Genomic DNA, 23,669 nt, shown 5'->3' on the forward strand with positions numbered 1-23,669 from the left:
TGAAAAACATTGTTTAATGCGATATATTCCACAGGACCTAAAAACACCAACCATATATCTGTCGTGGTTTGACAAAACACGTTCGTAAATTTTTGTCATTAAAACTCGTGCTTTAAATGTCGATCGATTAAAATGATTCTAATCTTGTCAAAAACTCCCAGACCTTGGCCTTGAATGTATTTGATACTTTGACACACAGCGGTGTGTATCTAGGTCGTTTTTCTCATAGATCTGACAGATGAACATCGTTGAAAAACGGGGTGAACTTAAATTTTCTCTTTTATTTCTTTAGATATATTGACTTCCACTTTTTTAAAAAAATGCTCTACTTGTCCGAAGGGAATGTTATTTTCAACGAAAAAGGTCGAGATAACCCCAAGCGTTAGCTGGGGAGAAGTGTTTAATATTTGATGTATTTTTATGACTGCCTTTCATCCATTAACGGAGATAATATAAGGTCTTGGTCATTGTTTATTTTAAAAAATTCTTTTATGTAGGCCTTCAAACATATATTCATATCATAGCTTTATTGACACTTTCAGGCATTCTATTGACAATGCTTTCTTTTTGTTCTCTGGGCCGACTATTAACTAGTACCAGTTAACTGCCGTACTTGGGAAAAACGCCTTTTTCAAAATTTGACCAGAAAACTCCTCCTTTAAAAATCGATCGATTTAGCTGAGGGCAAAAAAATCCCCCCTCTCAAACTAGGGATAATTGAAGGACGAGTTTTCTGGCCAAATATTAAAATACCGTACGTGTCTTCCCACGGTACGATAGATAACAGGTTAACAGCAATCCAGCGGGCTTCATAGTTCACAGGGATTGTTGTAAACCATTAATTATGGATGCTTACCGTATTAGTATTAGACTCAATGATCGATTCATTGTCAATGCGAAGTAAGTCCTTTGTTTTCTATGGAGTCACGGACGAGTCAGGCTGGATGAAATCCCTTGAGTCATTGTGAGAGATTAAACCAGGGACTTCGGTCTGTCGACTCAATAAATTAAATTGATCAATTATTGATACAATAAAAATGAATCTTACGTTTGTAAACTAATTTGATATTGTGAAAAATCTGGAACTGGCAGATGATTGTCTTGTTGTTGTTGTTGTTGTTGTTGTTGTTGTTGTTGTTCTTCTTCTTCTTCTTCTTCTTCTTCTTCTTGTTCTTCTTCACCTTCTTCTCCTTCTTCTTCTTCTTCTTCTTCTTCTTCTTCTTCTTCTTCTTCTTCTTCTTCTTCTTCTTCTTCTTCTTCTTCTTCTTCTTCTTCTTCTTCTTCTTCTTCTTCTTCTTCTTCTTCTTCTTCTTCTACTACTACTTCATCTTCCTCTCCTCTTTCTTCTTTTACGACATCTACTGCTACTACTACTCCCACTACTACTATCACCACCACCACCACCACCACCACCACTACTACTACTACTACTACTACTACTACTACTACTACTACTACTACTACTACTACTACTGCTACTACTACTACTACTACTACTACTACTACTACTACTACTACTACTACTACTACCACTGTTACTACTACTGCTACTGCTACTACTACTACTACTACTACTACTACTACTACTACTACTACTACTACTACTTCTTTTTGTTTTAAAAAAAATTCAATTGTATTTACACGTTTGTCGCTTTAGTCATCAGAATAAAGTCAAGATTAATCGGCAATGGACGCTATAGAAATATCACTGTCTTGTTAACAACCTAAATTATATGATTACAAATTAAAAAAAAAACACATAACAAACAGGCTTCATGTTTTCATTACTTTCCAGTTTTATTAAAAACCCTGACTGAAATTGTTTCTCTTCCTCTCTGTACCTTTCAGAATGTTCTTAAAAGGCAAACCATGTAATGGAAATGTGTAAGGTGAGTGAAGCAATTTGGGTTACTCCAAAAATTGTCACCCGCCACCACAGAACGGTATTATGTCGGGTTAAATAAATACAGAAAATTGACTGTAAGATCTAAATTATGAGATCTTACATTGTGTTTTATTTTGAAGTGAGAATGTTGTTCTATAAACGATTTGAGTCTCAAATCTGTAATTATATATTTGTGTTCTATTCAATTCGATGTCTTGAGTATATTTTACACGGGTATAATACCTATTAGATTCGACGGGTCACAATTAAGCTGTTTTTATTGTCATGCTTAATTTTTTCTTTTTGCATTTTGACTATTATTCTCTTTTTTAAATGTTGGAGAAAGATCATAACGATCTATTTTTAAACATTTTTATTTGCTATTAATCTTATGCAACATATTCAATACATCATAAATGTGACCAATCGTCTCGAAGCAGTATTATATATCGAAATGAACCATGTAGGTGGTGGAAACTGAATTTATAGCCAGACTTATGATATCTGGGAGTGATTTTATTTCGGTATAGAATTCATTCAGACATAATACCGTTTTAAAACGATGGGTCACAGATTCTAAATCTATTTGTCGAAACTAGGGCTTATCACTGCTTACTCGTGAATCCAGTGTTTACGTCCTGACGGATCGTCACGTCTTTCGCATTGCTAAGGATAACGTGTCCTAAACATAATTAAGATTGGTCTAATCCAATGACTTCCTCAATAATTTAATTGTATTATCCAACCCATCGACTATAATAAGACTTCGTATTTTCCTCTACCAGCACACACATAGTTTTCTCTTTATTCAAATTTGATCAAATGAAAAAACGGCACGCGCATCTGGTATCTTATCTATCCAGTCGTGTCAAATATAGCTTTCACCAAACGTCTAACAAAACCTAACAGTAACAAAAAAAAAAAAGACAAATGTGGTTTCTTTTTCAACTATTCTTACTTGTTTTAAGTGACGGAAATGAGTTTAGCTCTTGTTGACAAGGTCTAAGTCGTTATTTAAAAACCCTCATGTTTATTTATTTATTTACATTTGGAACCATAAGTGAGGATCACCAGCTTTATCCACTTTAAATTTCCTGTCGCAAACGCCACAAACAACTTGGTGATCAAATGGGGAACAAGAATGTTTCGCCCTCGGTCAATATAATTGCCATTACAATTAATATACCTACTTGCGGATAGAAATAAAGCAACACTTTTAACCCTTTCCTTCCCAAAATTAGGATATTCGTCACATTCGTTACGATAAAGCCAGCATTTTCCTTTTAAACATTTCTTTTGTACATCATAAAATTGAATGAAAATGAATATTGTGTTGTAGAGCATGTTTTGCTAAATAAATTATGTATCGCAAGAATTTTACTGCTATTATGTCTGAGTAATAAAACATCTATTTTGTGTAAGTTGGGTGTAAAGTTTTGGGGAATATCTTGGCTGGGAAGGAGAGGGATAAACAAAAGCGTTGCCTTCTTACATAACGCCTGAAGATAAATCTATCATCACTGCTAAATATTCTTCTGTGCCTACTCCGATACCAAAATTGATTGTAATTGTGATTGAAGCAGCACGGTTGATTGACATCCGTGAAAATATGGGCTTACAAAAAGAATGCATAAAGCGATGAGCAAATAAAATCATTATTGTCCATAGACTTGATGGAAATGTTAATGATATCCCTCTTTTTCAAAAAGACTCACAGAACTGAGTGCATTTAAAATGGAAAATGCTTGTCAACATTCGTCAATAATCGCATAGAAATTCTTTTTAACAAATCAAGTTCATGGCTTGGTTCAGTTTAAGTCCAGATTTGAACTGCATCCAGAACTCCTGGGAAATGGTATCTCGTCGTATTGATAAGTGTGATGACATTGAGAATTCTAAAGATTGGGGAGCATCATTGGTCGGAGAGAGGAGACCTATTCCCCAAGTGGAATTGTGAAATCCATGAAACGATGAGTGTTTTCATGCATTGAAATAAATGGTTAGAATATCTGTTGCAGACCCGCCGAAACATTGACACGGTAGGCGATGGACGTCCCCGAGGGAAGAGGAAGAGAAGCTTCCCCACGGAGACCAGGAGAGGTACTGTGGAGAAGGACCTAAAGCATAGTCTGTCTCTCGAGGTGGCCCTAAGAATAGGAGCTGGCAAGACTATTGGAGATCCCTTGCAAAGCCTCAAGTGCCAGCAGGCCCGGAGAGGATTGAGTGAGTGAGAGTGAGATGAATGGTGATCATACGAGATAAAGATAAGAAAAACGCATGCTTCAATGTAAGCACCAAATTTGTGTAATCTTCATTTTCGAGTAATTTTTATGGCTTAAACCTAATTGCAAATTGGTGTGTTAACTGTTATTTTTACTTCTGAATCCATCTTGCTGTTCTATTTTCAACGATATGTAATATGAAATAAAATATAAATGAAGAGAACAGAATTACCAGGTTTCAAAAGCGTTGCGAGATGCGTCCTTCGTTCTCTTCTACGAATAGACATTTTGCTAAATTCATCCAAATCAGTACTGTCTCAAAATGATTTTGCTGACAAATCAGGAATTAGGAAACAGGAATCTTATTTTCGCATAATGGTTAGAACCAAAAGAAATGGGGCATACCAAGCTTATAGGTTTAAAAATTATCTAAATACAATCACAAGAGCCTTCATTCAATCCAAGAAGCCAGATAAAATGTCAAGATGCTCATCCGTGATATGAATAGAACTGCTATATTTCTATATACCTTATCACCTTTCTCGACAATACTATGTCAGGTCGCCCAATGCCATTCTATTAAATATGTGATTCCTCTCTGATTTTGATAATATTTGATAATATTTTGAATCCCTACCTTAAAACGAGACTTTCAATATAACACGTGAAGACGCTGTTTCATCGAAGCTTACCCTTACTTATTCGTTTCAAGTATTAATGTTACTGCTTTGTAATATATTTAAGACCACGTAGGTTATAACCCTATGATTTGATTTGCCCCAGGAATATCTTCATTATCCACTTGGAGTGTCCTTGACTCTCTCTCGTGGTCTCCGAGTCAAGCACATGGCCCTACTTTCTGATTTGATGTTCTCTCTCTCTCTCTCTCTCTCTCTCTCTCTCTCTCTCTCTCTCTCTCTTGCACGCGCCAGCTTAAATATTAACACGTGGAAAGCCAATGTCAGCTCATATGGCATAATATATCGCCTGTGGTGTTTTGGTGTTACGAGACACATCTTTTATGAGGCCATCAGTTACTGTCAAGTGTGTATGAGGTTGTGTTGTTTACATCTCTCTTGGGGATTTCTGTCTTTTTTTCGTACCCGGCGAAACACCTTATTAAATTTTGGACAGAAAACTTTGACTTAAAATCTGTCGTAATCCGACAACAATAAAATGACCCTCATCTTGTCAAAACTCACAAACCTGACAATTTTTGACAACACTAGCCAAAAATTTTAAGTTGTTATAAATTTTGTTATGATGATTTTTTTTCTTCAGATTACGACAGAAATCTATATCGATTAAAATGGCCGACAACTTATCAAAAATTGAAATATTCTAGAAATATTGTTCAAACAAATTGACTTTAAATATCTCTTGGCTTTAAGAATTATTGACAAGTTTGGGTTCATTTAATCGATAGATGATTGAAGTAGAAGTTTTTCCGACCAAATGTAAAAATGTGATTTGTCATTTTACCGGTTAATCTGGTCCCTTCCCATTCCTGCTTCTTTGAATGGGACGTGTTGAGTCGTTGAAATTGGGTTCTTTATCATAAAGAGTATTTAAGTAGTTATTGTCATAGAAAACTTCAAAAATGACTTTGAAATGTTAATCCTTAAAAAGCGGGATTCTATTTCACTTCAACCGGAGATCTTACAAATAAAGATTCTATCTATCTATTATCGATCCTTCTAGCAATATAAAATAATTCAAGTTGGTCATAATTATAATTGAAATATTTTATAAATAGCTCCTTTTATCAAAAAGTTGAGCGCTATTATTTCATGGATTTTGTTTTTTATAATCTATCAATATATATATATATATATATATATATATATATATATATATATATATATATATATAGTTATATATATATATATATATATATATATATATATATAATGTAAATTTTCACTCACATTTTTTGCCGAGACGACTCGTTTCTGTGTTTTTCCTTTAATTCACACTTCTTCAGTCGGCATAATCCATTCTGTCATCAGATGACAGAATGGATTATGCCGACTGAAGAAGTGTGAATTAAAGGAAAAACACAGAAACGAGTCGTCTCGGCAAAAAATGTGAGTGAAAATTTACATTATATATTAGCTCTAACCACCATTATCGAGCACTTTCGTACCTACAAGTACCCACCAACACTCATATATATATATATATATATATATATATATATATATATATATATATATATATATATATATATATAGAGAGAGAGAGAGAGAGAGAGATTAATGCATAGAGAAATTTGATATGGCCGTTTAAGCCATCAACCAAAGATAGCAAGCCCGTTGCGTGATTGTCCAGTGACTCAGATGTGATTGACAGCGGCATTTTGGGTATGCAATTTTGTTGTAAATCACATCCCAGGAGAATAAGTAAAACATTATAAAGAGCTTTGGCAAACCACACATTCACATATGTCCCCGCGCAATAACTGAAGCATTAATGAAAGCATTGATTTCGGAGTTTGCTCAAGTCTCAGCAATTTTTCATATTTTATAAATTTTTTAGGGGCAAAGTTCAGTATGAATGAAAGTGCTTTCCATTTCATCACCGAAGATCAGGCAAATATTGATTTTTGAAATTTGGACAGGACCAAAATACTTTCCATGTTCGGATTCTGAAACTAGTCATTCTAAATGCGGTAGTAAGTAAGACTTTTCCTTTCCTCTTTGTTCACATTAAAATAAGGGTCAAATACAAAGTAATACCCGAAATATTGATGACGTGGTACGCAAACAATTAGTGATCGAATGATGGCGTAGTACACAAAGCGATATCTGTCCCATGTCCTAAAAAGGAACAACTAAAATATTCAAATTCAAAGGTTTATTTTTAGGCAATTAACAATGCAACTCAAACATGAATACATTTCCAATCAATAAATAAACGTTAGCAAAATCAATAATAATGCAAAGCAAATAATGATAATAATATTATTAATAATAATAATAATAATAATAATAATAATAATAATAATAATAATAATAATAATAATAATAATAATAATAATAATAATAATAAATGACGACTGTCAAACCATATTACAATTTTTTCGGACAGAGCCAACGCTGTTAACGTCCAAGTACTCTTTTTACACTTGAGTACGGTGAGAGTCAGATGACTCAACTATTCGCCAAACGAGGCTCGAAGCCAGGACCATACGATCGTTAAAGCGAGTGTCATACAACAAGACCACATAGCCGCACTTTTAATAAAGATTAATTGTTGAATAGCCTGAATATAATTTAATAAAATCATGAAAAAACACCCAAAAATAACACTTGACCTTGTGGGTATCAGATACAACACAAAAAATTCATATGTCATGAAATACGACGACGACGATGATGCTTTCGTACACTGTACTATGAGCTTTGTTTACATATGATTGATATAAGCATGTATTATTCATATAGCAAAAGTAATACCACTACTACGACTGCTGCACCACTACAATATCAACACTACTACTACTACTACTACTACTACTACTACTACTACTACTACTACTACTACTACTACTACTACTACTACTACTACTACTACTACCACTGCTACTATAACTACCACTACTACTATTACTACTACTACTACTCCTACTACTACTCCTCCTCCTCCTCCTCCTACTACTACTACTACTACTACTACTACTACTACTACTACTACTACTCCTACCACTGCTACTATAACTACCACTACTACTATTACTACTACTACTACTACTCCTACTACTACTACTACTACTACTACTACTACTACTACTACTACCACTACTACTACTACTACTACTACTACTACTACTACCACTGCTACTATAACTACCACTACTACTATTACTATTACTACTACTCCTACTACTACTCCTACTACTACTACTACTACTACTACTACTACTACTACTACTACTACTACTACTACTACTACTACTACTACCACTGCTACTATAACTACCACTACTACTATTACTACTACTACTCCTCCTCCTCCTCCTCCTCCTCCTCCTCCTACTACTACTACTACTACTACTACTACTACTACTACTACTACTACTACTACTACTATTATTATTATTATTATTAATAATAATAATAATAATAATAATAATGCTAATAATAATAATAATAATAATAATAATAATAATAATAATAATAATAATAATAATAATAATAATAATAATAATAATGTAAGAAATAATATGGTGAATATTACTTAACACATTTAATGTATTTTAAAAACAAGTTTAGATTTATCAAAAGCACTAAATGTTAATTTGCTAAATTCATAAGTTAGGTGTATTTAGTTCTTCGTGTAATAGTCAGTATTGTAAGTGCTTTCGGCGTTTATGTAATACAAGACCGTTTTACAAACGCGAATAATGATCAAACAAATCACTATCGATGTCAATAGTCAATTCAAGCAAGAAAAGGTGATGCATTCATTAATCATCTAAATGATTAGTATGGACAGATTATATTTGTTTATTTTTCTATGAACACTAATGGTGATTTGACCCTTAGGATAGGTCATGATGCTATTTTTAATTTATCATTTTATATTCTTAAACATCGTTGAAATGAGGACGATTGTTGTAAGGCAATTTAAATCCGAAGTCAGGGACGTATTGATTCCATAGAAAGCCCACGTAAGGTTCCGTCTTTCGGCACTCGATTCCATTTGATTCCCAATATTCGCCAAACGTTGTGTAATAACACTACAGAAATATATCATATTAAAAGCAATGCCCTTATCATGACTTTATTCACCCTAAGTGCTGTAATAAATTTATTACTTATTTTTAACAACTTGATGGTCCTATTTTGGACACAAAATTTCTTTATTGCCCTTTGAAGAATACTTGAATAATGTCAGTGTAAAATAGAGGACTTTATTAGACTTTATTAGATTAATAAACCCAAAATTTCATCCCTCTGGGATCAGTCATTTTTCATGAGGGTTTGAGAAATGTAAACATATCTACAGTACTCTGGTGTCCTCTGTGGTGTGCTTGAAACCAAGATCCGTCTAAGTCTGCATCGGTGAATCTAATCTTTTTACAAGTTTAGGAATCCATTGTGTATCTTTCAAGACCTCATGTCCGGAATATTGATTTCATGTGTGGTAATAACTTTACTACTATCATACAAACATCTAAAAAACAATGAAGATTACTTCTCGAGAGATTAATATTCTTGTAAAAGTCTTTACTCATTTGGAGTGTTTAATTCTCGTTTGTGCCATGTCTCAAGGTGATTTTTTTGCATCATAGAACAACCTCTTCATTTGCCTTGTTTGGATCATCATCATCATATCTTGTCGCGCCAGTGAGTCAGCCAGTCCCGGGCAGTCTGGTTGCATTCCCTCAGGTCAGCATTGGTGCAGTGAGGTCCCAGCGAGCATTCGGACAGGATGTGGTCCATGGTCTGTCTGGGGTGACCGCATGGGCATTCAGTGCCCGGTGAGATTTTCCATTTAAAGAGGTTGGTGGCGGTGTTTCCCACCTTTGCTCTAGCTCTGTTCAGCGCCACCCATTCTTTTCTCTTGAGGTCTGTGCCTGCTGGGAGCTTTTCTGTTGGGGGCTGGAGGGCATCGTTTGCTGTCTTGTCCCATTCTACCCATTTGTCCAGGCGGAAGAATGCTGAGTGGTCTGGGTGAAGGCTCTCTACTGTGAGGAAGCTTTTTCTTGATTTGAGCCTGCTTTTGGGGCAATTGTGGTCATGAAGGGGTGTCTCTGGTCCATTTCCTGTTTGTATTTTTGTATTTGGGCATGAGCTTCCCTCCGGATGTGTGGTGGGGCTATTCCTGCTGCACGGTAGACCAGTGGTAATGGTGTTGCTCTCAGCTGGCCCGTTATGATCCGGCAGGCGTTGTTGAGCTCGGGATCTAGCTTGGAGGCATGGCATGATCGGGCCCATACAGCTGAGCAGTACTCCGCAGTTGAGTAGCTGAGGGCCAATGCTGTGGTCCTTAGAGTTTTAGGGTCAGTTCCCCAGTTCATGTTTGCCAGCTTTCCAAGGAGGGCATTACGCGTGGACACTTTTGCCTTGGTCTTCCTCACGTGTTCTCTGAAGGACAGAGTCCGATCAAGCGTCACTCCGAGGTACACTGGGTGGTAGTTGTACTCTAATGTCTGGCCATTCCACTTGATGTTAAGTTTTTTGTGGGCTTGGTGGTTGTTGAGGTGAAATGCACACACTTGTGTTTTCCCTGGGTTGGCGTTCAGCGAGTTTTTAGTGTAGTACTTTGTAAGGGTGTCTAGGGCATTTGTCAGTCTGCTCTCGATTGGTTGGAAGGACACATCCTGTGTTGCGAGGCATAGGTCATCAGCATATATGAATCGGCGGATATTTGGGAACTCAGGCTGATCATTTGTATATATGTTGAAAAGTGTTGGAGCTAGCACTGATCCTTGGGAAGACCATTCTTCTGGGTGCGCCACCTGCTCTTCCGGCCATCCATTTCAACAAAGAAGCGCCTGTTTTCGAGAAGTGACTGGATAATATTTACAATTTTCTTATTCTTTATCATTTTAGCCACTTTGAGGAGTAGGATCTTGTGATTCACTGTGTCATAGGCTGCAGTGAGGTCGACGAAGACTGTGCCAGTGACCCGTTTTGTCTCAAACCCATCTTCTATGAATTGTGTAAGGTTAAGAAGTTGACCACATGTTGACCGTCCTGGTCGGAATCCAGCCTGGTCTGGAGACAGTTGTTCGTCTAGACTGGGTGACATGCGGGACATAACCATTCGCTCAAATAGCTTGTATGCGATGCACAGGAGGGAAATCGGGCGATAGCTTTTCTTGGATTTTGGATCTTTCCCCGGTTTCAGTAGGGCGACTACTCTTGCTTTCCTCCATGCACTTGGCAGCCTGTTTGTCCTTGCGCATACATTGAAGAGGTCCAATAGCCAGGATAGGGTTCTCGGGCCAAAGTGTTGAATCATCTCAGTTGTGATTCCATCCAGTCCAGATGCTTTTCCTGCCTTCAGATGGGACAAGGCCTCTAGTAGCTCCTCCAGGGTAAAAGAGTCAAGATGATCTTCACTATCCTTGAGGGCTTTGTCCATTTCACGTTTCAGGGCTTTTAGTTGGCCTCGTGCTTTCTTGGCTGGTTTCCCATTCAGTAGAAGCTGATGTGCTACTTGGTCAGGTGTTACTGCAGCCACTCTTGTCTGGGTATTTTTGTCATTATTCAGTTTTGAAATTGTAGTCCAGGCCTTTTTGCTGTTTAGGGTCATATTGGTGGAGGTTATTAATTCCTTCCATCTTTCCGATCTTTCATCGGCTATCATTGATGTGAGTTCTTCACCCAGTTCTAGGGTTCCTTCACTGAAAGGATCCACCTTGTATGATTCAATGTATCTTTCATATAGTTTCTTGCTTTCATCTTGGAGACATGGAATATAACTTTTTCGGCATCCTCTGGGGATGTTTTTCTTTGCAACTTTCCATATTAGTGTTCTAAAGTCGTCGTATCTCTGTGGGTCACTTTTATATTGGTGATCTGATTGTCTAAATCTTTAGTAAAGTTTTCCCAATTTGCTTTTCTAAAATTGAATCGTGGTATCGCATTTGATTCGAGGGCTTTAACAGCTGGTTTGATGTTGATGGTAATAGGCCTGTGTTGAGATTTCGGTATAGGCTCACCTACAGTCCTTTCAAAGTTTGAGAAGTGTTGAGAGGATATGAATGCCAGGTCCGGATTGTAACCTTTCTTCCACCGGGCACTCATAAAGGTTTTCTTGTCTTTGGGGTTATGGAGGATTGTGAGGTCATTGCCGGCCGCCCATTCCTCAACAGCATCTCCGTCAAGGTTATTTTGCTCATATCCCCATATAGTGTTATGGCTGTTAAAATCTCCAATGATCAGAGTTGGTTTTCTATCGGATAGATTCATTTGGGGCCACTTGAATGGGGTTAATGGAGGTTTGTACACAGATATGATGGTAATCAGTGTTGTTTCTACTCTGAGAATCTCAATGTCATTTTCTGAGTGATCATCGCTTTTCAGTATGGTAGATTTTTCTCGAGTGTACATGGCACTTCCATATTTTGGGTGTTCGTGGTGTATTACTAGTTGCATGCCAGGTATGCAAGGTGGTTTTGAGTCTTTGTGGGTTTCCTGTAAGCAAATTATATCTGCTTTTAGCTCTGTCAGTATCTTGCATTTGGTATGGGAGATTCCTTCTGTGTTGAAACTTACAACATTGAAGTTTTCCATTGTCTGGGCCGAGGGGCTATCCTTTTACCGCCCAATTTATTCTCTCTGGTCGCGTAGTGTAGCAATCAGTCTCCTTCAGAGAAGGATTACAGGAGCACGACGTGAACGTTTGCTCTTGAACAAAAACATTCTCCTGAATTTAGATTACATACTTAGAAAACAAAAAAGCCCCTGAATGACTGTCTGAAGTTGTATTCCTTGCAGACCTTTCTACGGCATCATTGGGTAATTGTGACCATTCGTCTCAAAACGGTCTTCTGTCGGGAAGATCTGGATGAATAAAATCAAATTTGAGTTATAATCAACTCCTTCATCTTTTGCTTTTTAATCTTTTTTTAGAACTTAAATTTTCTAATTCTGATAATTTTTTATTGTAACTCTATTTTCCTGATGAGATTTATACCAGCTCGGCACGGTGGATGGATCACAGTTGAAGATGGTGCCAGGACAAAGTTACAATCTCTGCTCTCGAAAATCTCTTTGTTTTTCTTGTTTTTCTTTGCTTAATGAGACCGATCAATATAAGATGACGAGACCTTACTGCATGCATTTTTCACATCCTCCCGATGGCGTAGTGAATAAGATAAAAGCACATATAAAACACCAAAATATAGACAATTCTGACCCTGAGGTTCCGGGTTCGGGATCCGCACTGGTACTTTAATAAAAGTAGAAAGGCACTTGGGAGTCATGAATACGTGAGGTCCAGCCCCAATAGAGATGGAAGAAGTTAAAGGTCGAAACACTTGTTTGGGGGGGGGGTCCTCTCTGAGGACTTTCTGATTAACTATACTTGAATTTCTTGCCATGAACATGGCACTTATTAAAAGCAACTCGATGTTTTCATTTCGACACAAGATTTCTTCATTAGAATTTGGAGCGTACTTGAAACACTTTTGAGATCACCGTACCAAGTGCCTGGCCTTTTTTCCCCTGTCCCTCTTATACTTATTGAAACCTCGACACATGATATTTGTTGAAGATAATTATAGCGGAAGTCAGTTTCATGTATCCTATAATTTCGCCTCGAGATTTTTGACCGGCCATCTTTAATAAAGCCAGTTTGTTACAGTCAAGTGAGATCATGGGATGTGGGGTATCTTGTTCTCTACGAGAAATGCCTAAACCACCGTTTTTCCCTTTTCATTATACGGCACAAGTTGACCAAAATCATTCTTGTTTTTTAGTTAAACCACGCAATGATATTTTATGGAAGCCATTCGTCAGAACTCTTTGTCCATAAAACAATTCCAGATTTGAAATGTTGATTCTCACTATTAAAACAGCAAATCTATGTTTGTCGTCTTCAAACAACTGTCTTAATAAGATCACAAAGAGAGGGATTGTATGGGGGTAACCCTCTCAAGCGCATAATGGACGGCGCCCTTGTTTCGAGCCAAAATAAGCCCCGGCAACCTTTGTACGTAGCTTCCGTGACTTCGGACAGAGCTGCATATACGAGATGGAAATAGGTTTGGACGAATGTCTCTCCTTCGAGGGGGCGGGGACATCGACTCCTTGAAACTGGGGGAGAAGTTGCCAGACTTTTCCACCAGCAAGAGGAGACATTGGGTGGCAGAGAGCCTGCCTCACAGCACACTCCCTTCACGTGGGGAATTGCCTCCTGTCCAACATATACCCATTGTGGTCCAGAGCCCGAAACCGCAGAGCATCTAGTTGAACGTTGCATTGTGACGAAGCTTCCAGGCGGGTTCACGACCGTACACGATTGCGGCGATGAGTTTGTGGCCTGGGTAGGTCATCATAATATCGTAGTGTGACACAATTAGAATCAGCTGCTGCCATCAAGATAAAGGCAACAATGAGTTGTGTGTTGATAAATACTTACTTCAAAAGATGAAGCTATTTATCATCATACTGAAACTCTTTCGGTATGGCTGGTGTAAAAAATATAATAGGTTCCATAAAACAATATCTTCAAATCTATACTTGGCAAAAATCAAAAGACTGGTATCATCATAATTAAAATGCAAATCTTAGTGTGGTATTGACAATAAACAAGCAAAATACACGATAAGCAGGCATTAGTGAAACACAACTTAAATACGAAGGTAATAAATGCAGTTAATCATGAGTCAATATTTGATTAATTTCTCTTTTTTTTGTAGTTATAAAAAGATCGAAACTGAAATAGATTCTTACAAATGACATAGTGTACCTTAATAAGATGACGATTTTCAAGATAAAGCTTGACTGATTGAATGTTCAATTTACCTGAACTAAGAATAGCATGAACCTATTTTATTCGATTTGATTCAGTATTTGATTCTGATATTTCTGACTCCCGTACTGACTATTATCAACTGTATCGAAGTTTTGACCTCTTCTTTGTAGAAGCTGTTAATCGTAATTGAAATAGAAGTAGCACATGTGCCCTTAAAATTTAGTTTCATCTAGCAGTTCAGTTTGAGTAGCTGAGTCTCATTATAATCGTGCGAGCTAAATAAAGCGTGGAAATGATCTTTTCAACAATATATATATATATATATATATATATATATATATATATATATATATATATATGTATATATATAATTTCTTTGCAAAAAAGTCGATTCTAATTGACTTTGAATTACTATTTCCTTATTTGACTTCGTCCTTATATTGATTAGCTTCTCCCTGAGATATTTTACGTCAATCAATAAAGATAAAATCTCACAAGGCTTGATTTGACCATTCGGCTATACGACCTTCTGAACCTGCAGCTATGAATTTGTAGCAATTTCATTTCAAACTCACTTTTGAGCATCATCTGAGTCGCCCAGAAATAATACCTATCCCAGACAAGGGGTCATATAATATCTAATAATTTACAATGTAAATTCTCTTTTTCACCATATTCATAACTCCAATAGTAATACAAGAATGATAGCGTTAGTCACTCACTGTCGGAAAAAACTTCATATTCTTCAGAAGCCATTAGTTTTATTGGTTGCAGAATTGTCAATTATTTTAATCATCTCTCTCTCTCTCTCTCTCTCTCTCTCTCTCTCTCTCTCTCTCTCTCTTATATATATATATATATATATATATATATATATATATATATATATATATATATATATATATATAATGTAAATTTTCACTCACATTTTTTGCCGAGACGACTCGTTTCTGTGTGTTTCTCACACTTCTTCAGTCGGCATAATCCATTTTGTCATGTCCGTAGAAAACTCCAAACTAAAGTTGTTTCGCTGTGTAGTGGTGATTAGTTTTGATGTGTATTGTGATGTGCTCTCATGTTTATATTATGAGTGTGTGTGTGTGTGTGTGTGTGTGTTTGTATGTGTGTGTGTTTGTGCGTGTAGGTGTGTTGTGTGTTGTGTGTACATGTGTGTGTGTGATATTGTAGTGGAATGTGGTTGCTATATATATATATATTTAGCTTCTATTTATCTATCTATCTGTCAATCAATCAACCAACCAACCAATCAATCAATCAATCAATCAATCTATCTATCTATCTATCTATCTATCTATCTATCTATCTGTCTGCTATCTATGTAGTTAAGAGGTATGTTTCAGAATTGAGTTTTCCTGTCGCGTTGTCCTCTCATAATATCACGAATAACCTTGTATTTGGTATCAAATGAAAATTTATTCAATTCCCTATTCATCATGAGAACCGTTAAATTCTCACATTTCTGCATTCGGTGTACCCAACAGTCAAAGATGGTGACCAGTGGCTGTTTGTCCAAGGCCATGATTGCATTCCTCATCTCCTCTTGAATCTGGTCCTCGTCTTTAAATCCTTGACTTCGCAGCATTTATTTCACCTTAGGGAAGAGATGGAATTCGCATGGGGCAAGATCAGGTGAATGAGGCTGATGTTCACACAATTCCCATGAGTAGCCCTCGAGAAGCTGTTCACAACTCTTGAGTTGTGAACAAATGCATTGTAATTATGCAGAATGACACCTCGTTTATGAAAAGTGGGTCCTTTTTTCGTATCGCTTATCTCAGTTTGTCTTTAAGAGGTAGTCACTCTGAAATAGTTTCCGTTAACAGTTTGACCAGGTGGGACAGGCTAGTTATGTATAAGGCCACGTGTGTCGAAAAAAATCGATGTGTTTTATTTTCTTCTCTCCTTTTTTTCATGTCAGATCTCCCATCTTCAACTTGCCACCATCTAACAGTTTGAATTGAAGGAGCATTTTGCTCCAAAACTTAACAAAGGTCTCTGTGTATTTTGACAGCAGACTTGTCGACAAGACTTGAAAATTTGATGACAACCCGATGATCGTAGCGTGAGAAGGTCGCATCAATGATTTGCTCTGTTATTTTCCTTTGACAAACTTGCCACGTCACAGCTCTATAATACGACAACTAATACAAATTTCTTAGACGTGTGACGTTATATTATTGTCTCAAATTTTGGTAGTTCTAGGTTGCTTATAAGTGAAGTTACAAAAGAGGAATTCTTAATTATGTAAAAACACCTCGTATCTATCTATTCATTTTTCTCTCTTTCCTTCCCTATCTCTTTCTCTTTCTCTCCCTTCCTCCCTCCCCTCTCTCTCTCTCTCTCTCTCTCTCTCTCTCTCTCTCTCTCTCTCCCTCCCATACTTATAAACATACACAAATACTTTTAAGATTGGGTCAGAGAATCAAAGTGTGGGTATTCACGACATCGCCTTATCAAGAAGACATACGAGTGACATCTAATTTTCTACTCTTGTCTTTTTCAATAAACCAAATCAGCGTCGTTAACCTTTTTCTCTTGATTTTGCTGCTTTTGATCTTCGTTTCGATTATATTTTCTAAAGATGGACTGTAGTAGTAGTAGTCCTCCAGAGCTATTTTGCTCACGGAGAGGACTTTATATCAGTTTATATAGCGTGAAACGACAAAAGCAATTGCTTGTTAACTTTGGATAGGAATAAAAGAATAGGGCGCTAACCCAATCACTGCTAGGTGGACAGGGGTGCCTGAAAAAATATCGAGGGCACCCTCAATCGATCTCAGTCCCTTTGATTGTGAGGCGAGTGCTCTACAAACTGAGCTATCGAGACCTCCAGACTGGGCCGATAGATTAATGATAAAAAGAAAGTTAAAAAGAGAGAAAACCACGGAGAATTGACGTATTGATAAATAAATGATAATAAGTGAAATCTTGCGAATCTTGCAGTTGCTTTGTGTACTTTTTCAATCTTGTCTATGTCAGGCACCCCACACGGCGCTGGCATATTCTAATATTGACCTGATAAGTGCTGTGTACGCCTGGCCTTGAATTCTTCGTGGGCATTTGTTTATGTTCCTTTTGAAAAACCCCTGCATCCTACTTGCCTTTGTTGTGATACGTTCTATATATATATATATATATATATATATATATATATATATATATATATATATATATATATATATATATATATATAAATAAATATATGGGTTTTCTACTTACTTTCTTATTAAGATGGACTTCGAGGTATTTTATGGAGTCAACATGTTGTAAAAGATGATCGTGCATTGTGTAATTGTGAGTATGAGGCTCTTTCTTGTTTGATATTGACACGACATAGCATTTTGATGGATGGAACTTCATGTGCCATGTATTGTATATGACCATGTATGGGAGAATCAAGATATTTCTGGAGTACATGTTCATCTGCGCTACTATCTATTGTCCTGAAAAGAAGGTATCGTCTGCAAACGGTTTAACCCTCTCCTTACCAGCTACAGGAAAAACTCTCATTTGTCACCATACAATAAACATGTTTCTTAATCAGATTTGTTCTGTACATTACAACATTTTATGAAAAATCTTTGTTTTAGAAAGCTTGTTATGCTGCACAAAATGTGGATATCTATATAGTATGCTGGATACGTTTTGCTAATGAATTTGAGTGTAAAAAGTCAAGTTCTGTGTTGAGTAGGTATAACATTTCCGGAAAAATCATGAAAATGGTCGACAAGGGAGAGCGTTAAGCCTTGTTTATGGAGATAATTCGTTTCCAAGGTCATATCCAGATGCATAAAGGTCCAAGTACTGTTCCTTGTGGTACTCCTGATAAGACCTTACATAATTCGCTTGAGTCAATGACAACTTGTTGCGTTCGATTGCAAAGCCACAAGAACAACCTGCCTCATTACTACACGCTCATTTTGCTAATCATTGCAATCACAGTTCTTATAAAATAATAAATAAAAAAACAGAAGATATAACACCTTCTTAAAAGAAAGACGGAGGTGCTGTATGTGGGGACCAGGAAGTGGAAAAGTGAAACAGATTTGAAGTTGGGGGATGCCTCCATTCAAATTGTTGACAAAGTGAAAAACCTTGGCACATTCTTAGACTCTGGACTGTCGATGGAGCATCAGGTTAATAATTTGGTTAGATCTCTCTTTTTCCAACTAAAAAAGATTGCTTCCATTAGACGGTTCATATCTGAGGATGTGACCAAGCACCTGGTTGTGTCCCTCGTACTATCGAAATTGGATTATTGTAATGCTCTGTTGTTTGGCGTTTCGCAATACAATCTGAAACGTCTTCAGATTGTCCAAAACAGCGCTGCCAGACTAGTATTCATGAAGCGTAGGTGCGACTCTGCCGGACCTCTACTTCATGACCTGCATTGGCTGCCTGTTGAGAAAATGATTAAATTCAAAGCTTGTGTTTTAGTGTATCGTTGTCTTGAAGGTACTGCCCCTTCCTACCTTTCAGAACTAATTGAAAGATATTCAAACCCCCGCCCCTTACGTTCGGCCAGTGATTCCACAAAACTAGTTGTCCCTCGAATTCGGAAAAATGCTGGAATGAGATCCTTTTCTCATTTCGGACCCTCTATTTGGAACGCCTTACCGCAGAACATTCGTGAAAAAGAATCTTTGTCTATTTTTAAACGTTCGCTTAAAACATATTTGTTTCGATTTTAGTAGATGGTATGAGAAGCAAGATAGGTTTGGTTTGTGTTGTGTGTTTTGTTGTGTGTGTGTATGTGTGTGTGTGTGTGCTTGTGTGTGTATATGAGTATGTTTCAGCCAAAGTAATTTGTAATTTAAGCGCTTAGAGTCTGGTGTCTCGGAGTTATAGCGCTATATAAGTTTTCAGCATTATTATTATTATTATTAGAACCAAAAATGGAACGTTTTGGGATAATCCCTTCTTCAGGCAATAATAAAAACAGTAAAATCATTAATACACCACTTAAAAGCCAGACAGATTAATGTTTCTAAAATAAAGATCAAAATTTTTACAAATCCATTCACTATGTTTTTCATTCTATCATTATCTAATGATGATGATGATAATACTAATACTAATAATAATAATAATAATAATAATAATAATAATAATAATAATTAATAACAATAATAATAATAATAATAATAATAATAATAATAACAATAATAATAATAATAACAATAATAATAATAATAATAATAATAACAATAATAATAATAATAATAATAATAATAACAATAATAAATAATAATAATAATAATAATAATAATAATAATAATAATAATAATAATAATAATAATAATAGATCTTTATTGCCCATAAATATGGCAATTTGACATTTAGTTACACTTGTTACAATGTTATATGCTAACTATAACATTGAACAGATATTTCACTCCTACTTATTTTCTCTCTCTCTCTCTCTCTCTCTCTCTCTCTCTCTCTCTCTCTCTCTCTCTCTCTCTCTCTCTCTCTCTCTTCCTCTCTTTCTTTCACGCGTGCGATATACACAACGTAAACTTCTTCATTTTATTTTCAATTCGTTACATTTGTGGCAATTCGACACCAAATATTATCATCATTATCAATTATCAATAATAATAATAATAATAATAATAATAATAATAATAATAATAATAATAATAATAATAATAATAATAATAATAATCGCGCTTTGTCGGTTTGTAACATACTCTAAGCGATTCACATAAATTGTAACACAACGTAAAAATCGTGTAATTTTTGCATATTAAACGGTGGATCACATTCAGTTAATAATTAAATGTATCTATTATTAATAATTTACAAAGTGAAAATGTGACACTGAGGTACAAGTTTGAAATCGTCAAGGAACTTTGAACATCTGACGTGGAGTGTTGGGAAATTCAAGAAACGGGGCACAGAGATTTCAAAATATTGTCCACCAATTTTGTGATTTACTTTAGGCTTAATGTAGTGATAGGATTCGAAAGCGTCATTGATGTAAATGAGGTTTTCATTTTCCTGTCTTTATGAAACATTTATAATATGAAATAAACATTATGAGAAATGATTAAGGGGTGAGAAAATATTAAGCTGGATTTTCTGAGAAATAAATATAGTATTAGCACAACTGAGCACAAAAACCAATTTCTTCAAATGTAGGGAAACCACAGGAAAGGAAAGGTTGAAAAGGTCAAGATGGCCAGTTTCTGCCGTAGATCCGAAATTCTATGATTACGATTCTATTGCAGGCTCCTGTTTTCTTTTCACCCTTATCTCCCCTGTGTCAATCATGGTCTCGTAGCCTTTTCCGGGGGTTATTTCGTGGGTCTGCATCCTTTGAGTGGTTCGTCTTCAATATCTCACATAGATCCAATCCAATCAAGCCTCAAGGACCATTGTCATATTGAATATCCTTTCATCCTACTGAAACATTCATCTCATGTGAAAGATGACGTATAGTAATAAATTCCTATCTATGCCATACAAACCTTTAGGCAGTTGTTTGATAGAAGTAATTGGAAATATGAGATTTACTTTTTCCAAGCCTCGTGATTTAATAAAACCTTTATATGAAACAAGCATTACTGAAAAACCGCCAGAAATAACAACAACCCAATACAACAACAAAACAAAACAAAACAAAAAAAAAGAAGAAAAAACTTTGATGTTTAAGGGGGAATTTAACAACATAGCTGCATCAAATATCAAGCTATTCCTTAAATAAGGATACTCATTTTATTGGTTTCATTTCAAAATAGCAAAGTAATAATAATCTAAATCAGATTTAACAATGCTAAATCCTTCTATCGTACTATATATTTTTTTTCTAAATTCAGCTATGACATTATGCCTTAAACTTTCTTTCTTTCATATTGCCCATATTATAGAATTTTGCCTCTAAGTATTTCCCTTACAAGATTGTACTATATTCGATGCATCTTACAATCACTATGCGTTTCACCCAACAGAAACTGTGGGTAAAAAACCCCCACAATCAACAAGAAGGCTCTACGTTTAATGGTAACCTCATTTTAAAAAAAAATGAGAAATACTTTATATATAAAAACAATATTAAACAATATGAAGTGCCATCTGACGTAGTCGTGTTTGACTACAGTTAAAAATTCCTATAAAATGCTTTATCTATTCTTAGCACACGCTGGAAATTTACAAAGAAGAAAAAAATCAAAGCATCTTTTCTGTTTTTCTTTGCCGATATGGCGGCAAACACAGGCAATTTCATCCCATTAAAAATACCTCAAGTGTTTAACCGCGCACCATAACATGAGGTTCTGCGCGTGAGTTTGAATAATGAGCTCAAAATATTGGATACAAAAAAGTAGCATCTCAAAACTGGTATTAGATAATTCGCATAGTATTTTTTAAACTACGAGGGTAATTCGGAAACTATCTAGACCTAATGTGAAAATTGTTTTATCTTGAAAATTTTTTAGCGTAATTCATCCAAAGTATTTGCACACTCTTTTTTTTTATCGACGTAGTCGCATTGACTATCGATGCATTCTAACCAACAGTGTGCCATTGAATGCATGCACTTCCTGAAGAAAGTTCCAAGTTTAGCCATCCAGGCATTCACTTCTTTCATAAGGTCTTCAAACTTCAAGGTAGCGTGTTGGGAGCCGAAGAGATGATAATCAGGAGTGGAATCAAAGCTATGGGGTGTGTGGGGGTAATCTTCCCTAACCATAATGTAGAAACCAATTTCTTGTCAGACCCGCCGTATTGGGGGGGGGGGGGGTCTTTCATGAAAAAGAATCCCGCTCCAGTATAAAGTCCCGGCCTTTTACACCGCACTGCTTCTATCAGATTATCAAGAGTTGCACAGTATTTGGCAGCTTTGATGCTCTGACCAAGAAGAATAAAGTCTACAAGGAGAGCACCTGTTGGATCCCAAGATACGGTATCCATAAAATTTCTCGCTGATGTTTCACTTTAAACTTTTTCGCGAGCGGTGATGACGAATTCTTCCAAGTCACGATCCCGATTTAAGAAAGAGGCTGTGCGGTGTACAAATGTCTTATCCTTAGTTATCAAATAATATGTTTGCAAATTGTTGAAGCAAGTATTGTCATTCCCTGGGATTCTCACGTAAGCTTCACATAGTGAGCCACTGCCATGTCCCCTCAATGTGTTTGAGAGGTAATCAAACTGTCGTACACTGGTAAACTAGTATTTAAAATTTTTTCAAGAAAACTCGTCATTCAAAAATCAACTCTATCCTACAGCAAAAATTGTTGACATTATCAAAAGCATTGCAATGTCAAACAGTTTTGTGACAATAATATTATGCTTATTTTATAAATGGCTGAAGAGAATTCGTTAAAGGAAATGTAATGTTGATTTTGCTAAAATTCCGGATACTTCGAATAGCTCACTTTGCTCTTTGTTTGTCTTCAAAATTATTCTAGAGGCATTCTGATCGAGTTTTCGACGACGGATTCATTTTCCCATTTTTCATAATTGACTTTCTCACGGACTCACCACTTTTCCTTAAGGCTGAAATTTGCTGTCTACATCATCGTATGAGGAGGTGACATTTAAAACCTGCTAAACCATATACAGATAGAGAATTAGTAAACATTTAATATTCTGAGAAATTTATTAAACACCTTAGCATTACCAGAGAAAATTTAAGGTCTCAAAACACTCGGGGTAATTTTCGTAATTTCCTCTATAAGTCAATTAATAAATGACAAAAATTGAAGTTTTCATTGATTGATTAAAATACAATCTAACACGTAAGTAACCTCCTAAGATTTTCGACAGAGAAAATGCTGTTCCTGATTTATCACAACAGATAGACTCTAGAGTCAGATTGGCGACCGCCAGAAACACTCTTTAAAGAGTTTACCTGGCGTAAGCCCCCGCCCGGCTCAGGCCAATCCTACTCTCTTCATCCCAAAACCACTCTACAAAGGGAAATAACTCGCACCTGAAAAATTTAAATAACTGAGACGATCGGCCCGGGTTCAATGAGCCGATCGTGTGTGTCGAGGGCGAATCGCACGGGACAGCGGGAAATCCTCTGTCACTCCAGGCCGAACCGGGTTATCAAGCACTGCTTGATTTCTTGCAGGCTAACTAACCCCTTTCACTTGCTA

The 23,669-nt window shown here is 36.2% G+C and overlaps 1 long non-coding RNA gene across 1 annotated transcript in view; it reads left to right on the forward strand.

Annotated features, from left to right (window-relative positions):
• The window catches only part of LOC144966749 (uncharacterized), a 182,212-nt gene that overhangs the window by 39,225 nt on the left and 119,318 nt on the right, over positions 1-23,669 (forward strand). The window contains exon 2 of the long non-coding RNA XR_013644264.1: positions 1,849-1,889. This is a non-coding gene — a long non-coding RNA (uncharacterized LOC144966749). The remainder of the gene's footprint in view (positions 1-1,848; positions 1,890-23,669) is intronic.

Source organism: Berghia stephanieae, chromosome 2 (assembly GCF_034508935.2).
Source record: "Berghia stephanieae isolate SIO BIC M18660-M18661 chromosome 2, UCSD_Bste_1.3, whole genome shotgun sequence".
In the NCBI taxonomy this organism is placed as follows: domain Eukaryota; kingdom Metazoa; phylum Mollusca; class Gastropoda; order Nudibranchia; family Aeolidiidae; genus Berghia; species Berghia stephanieae.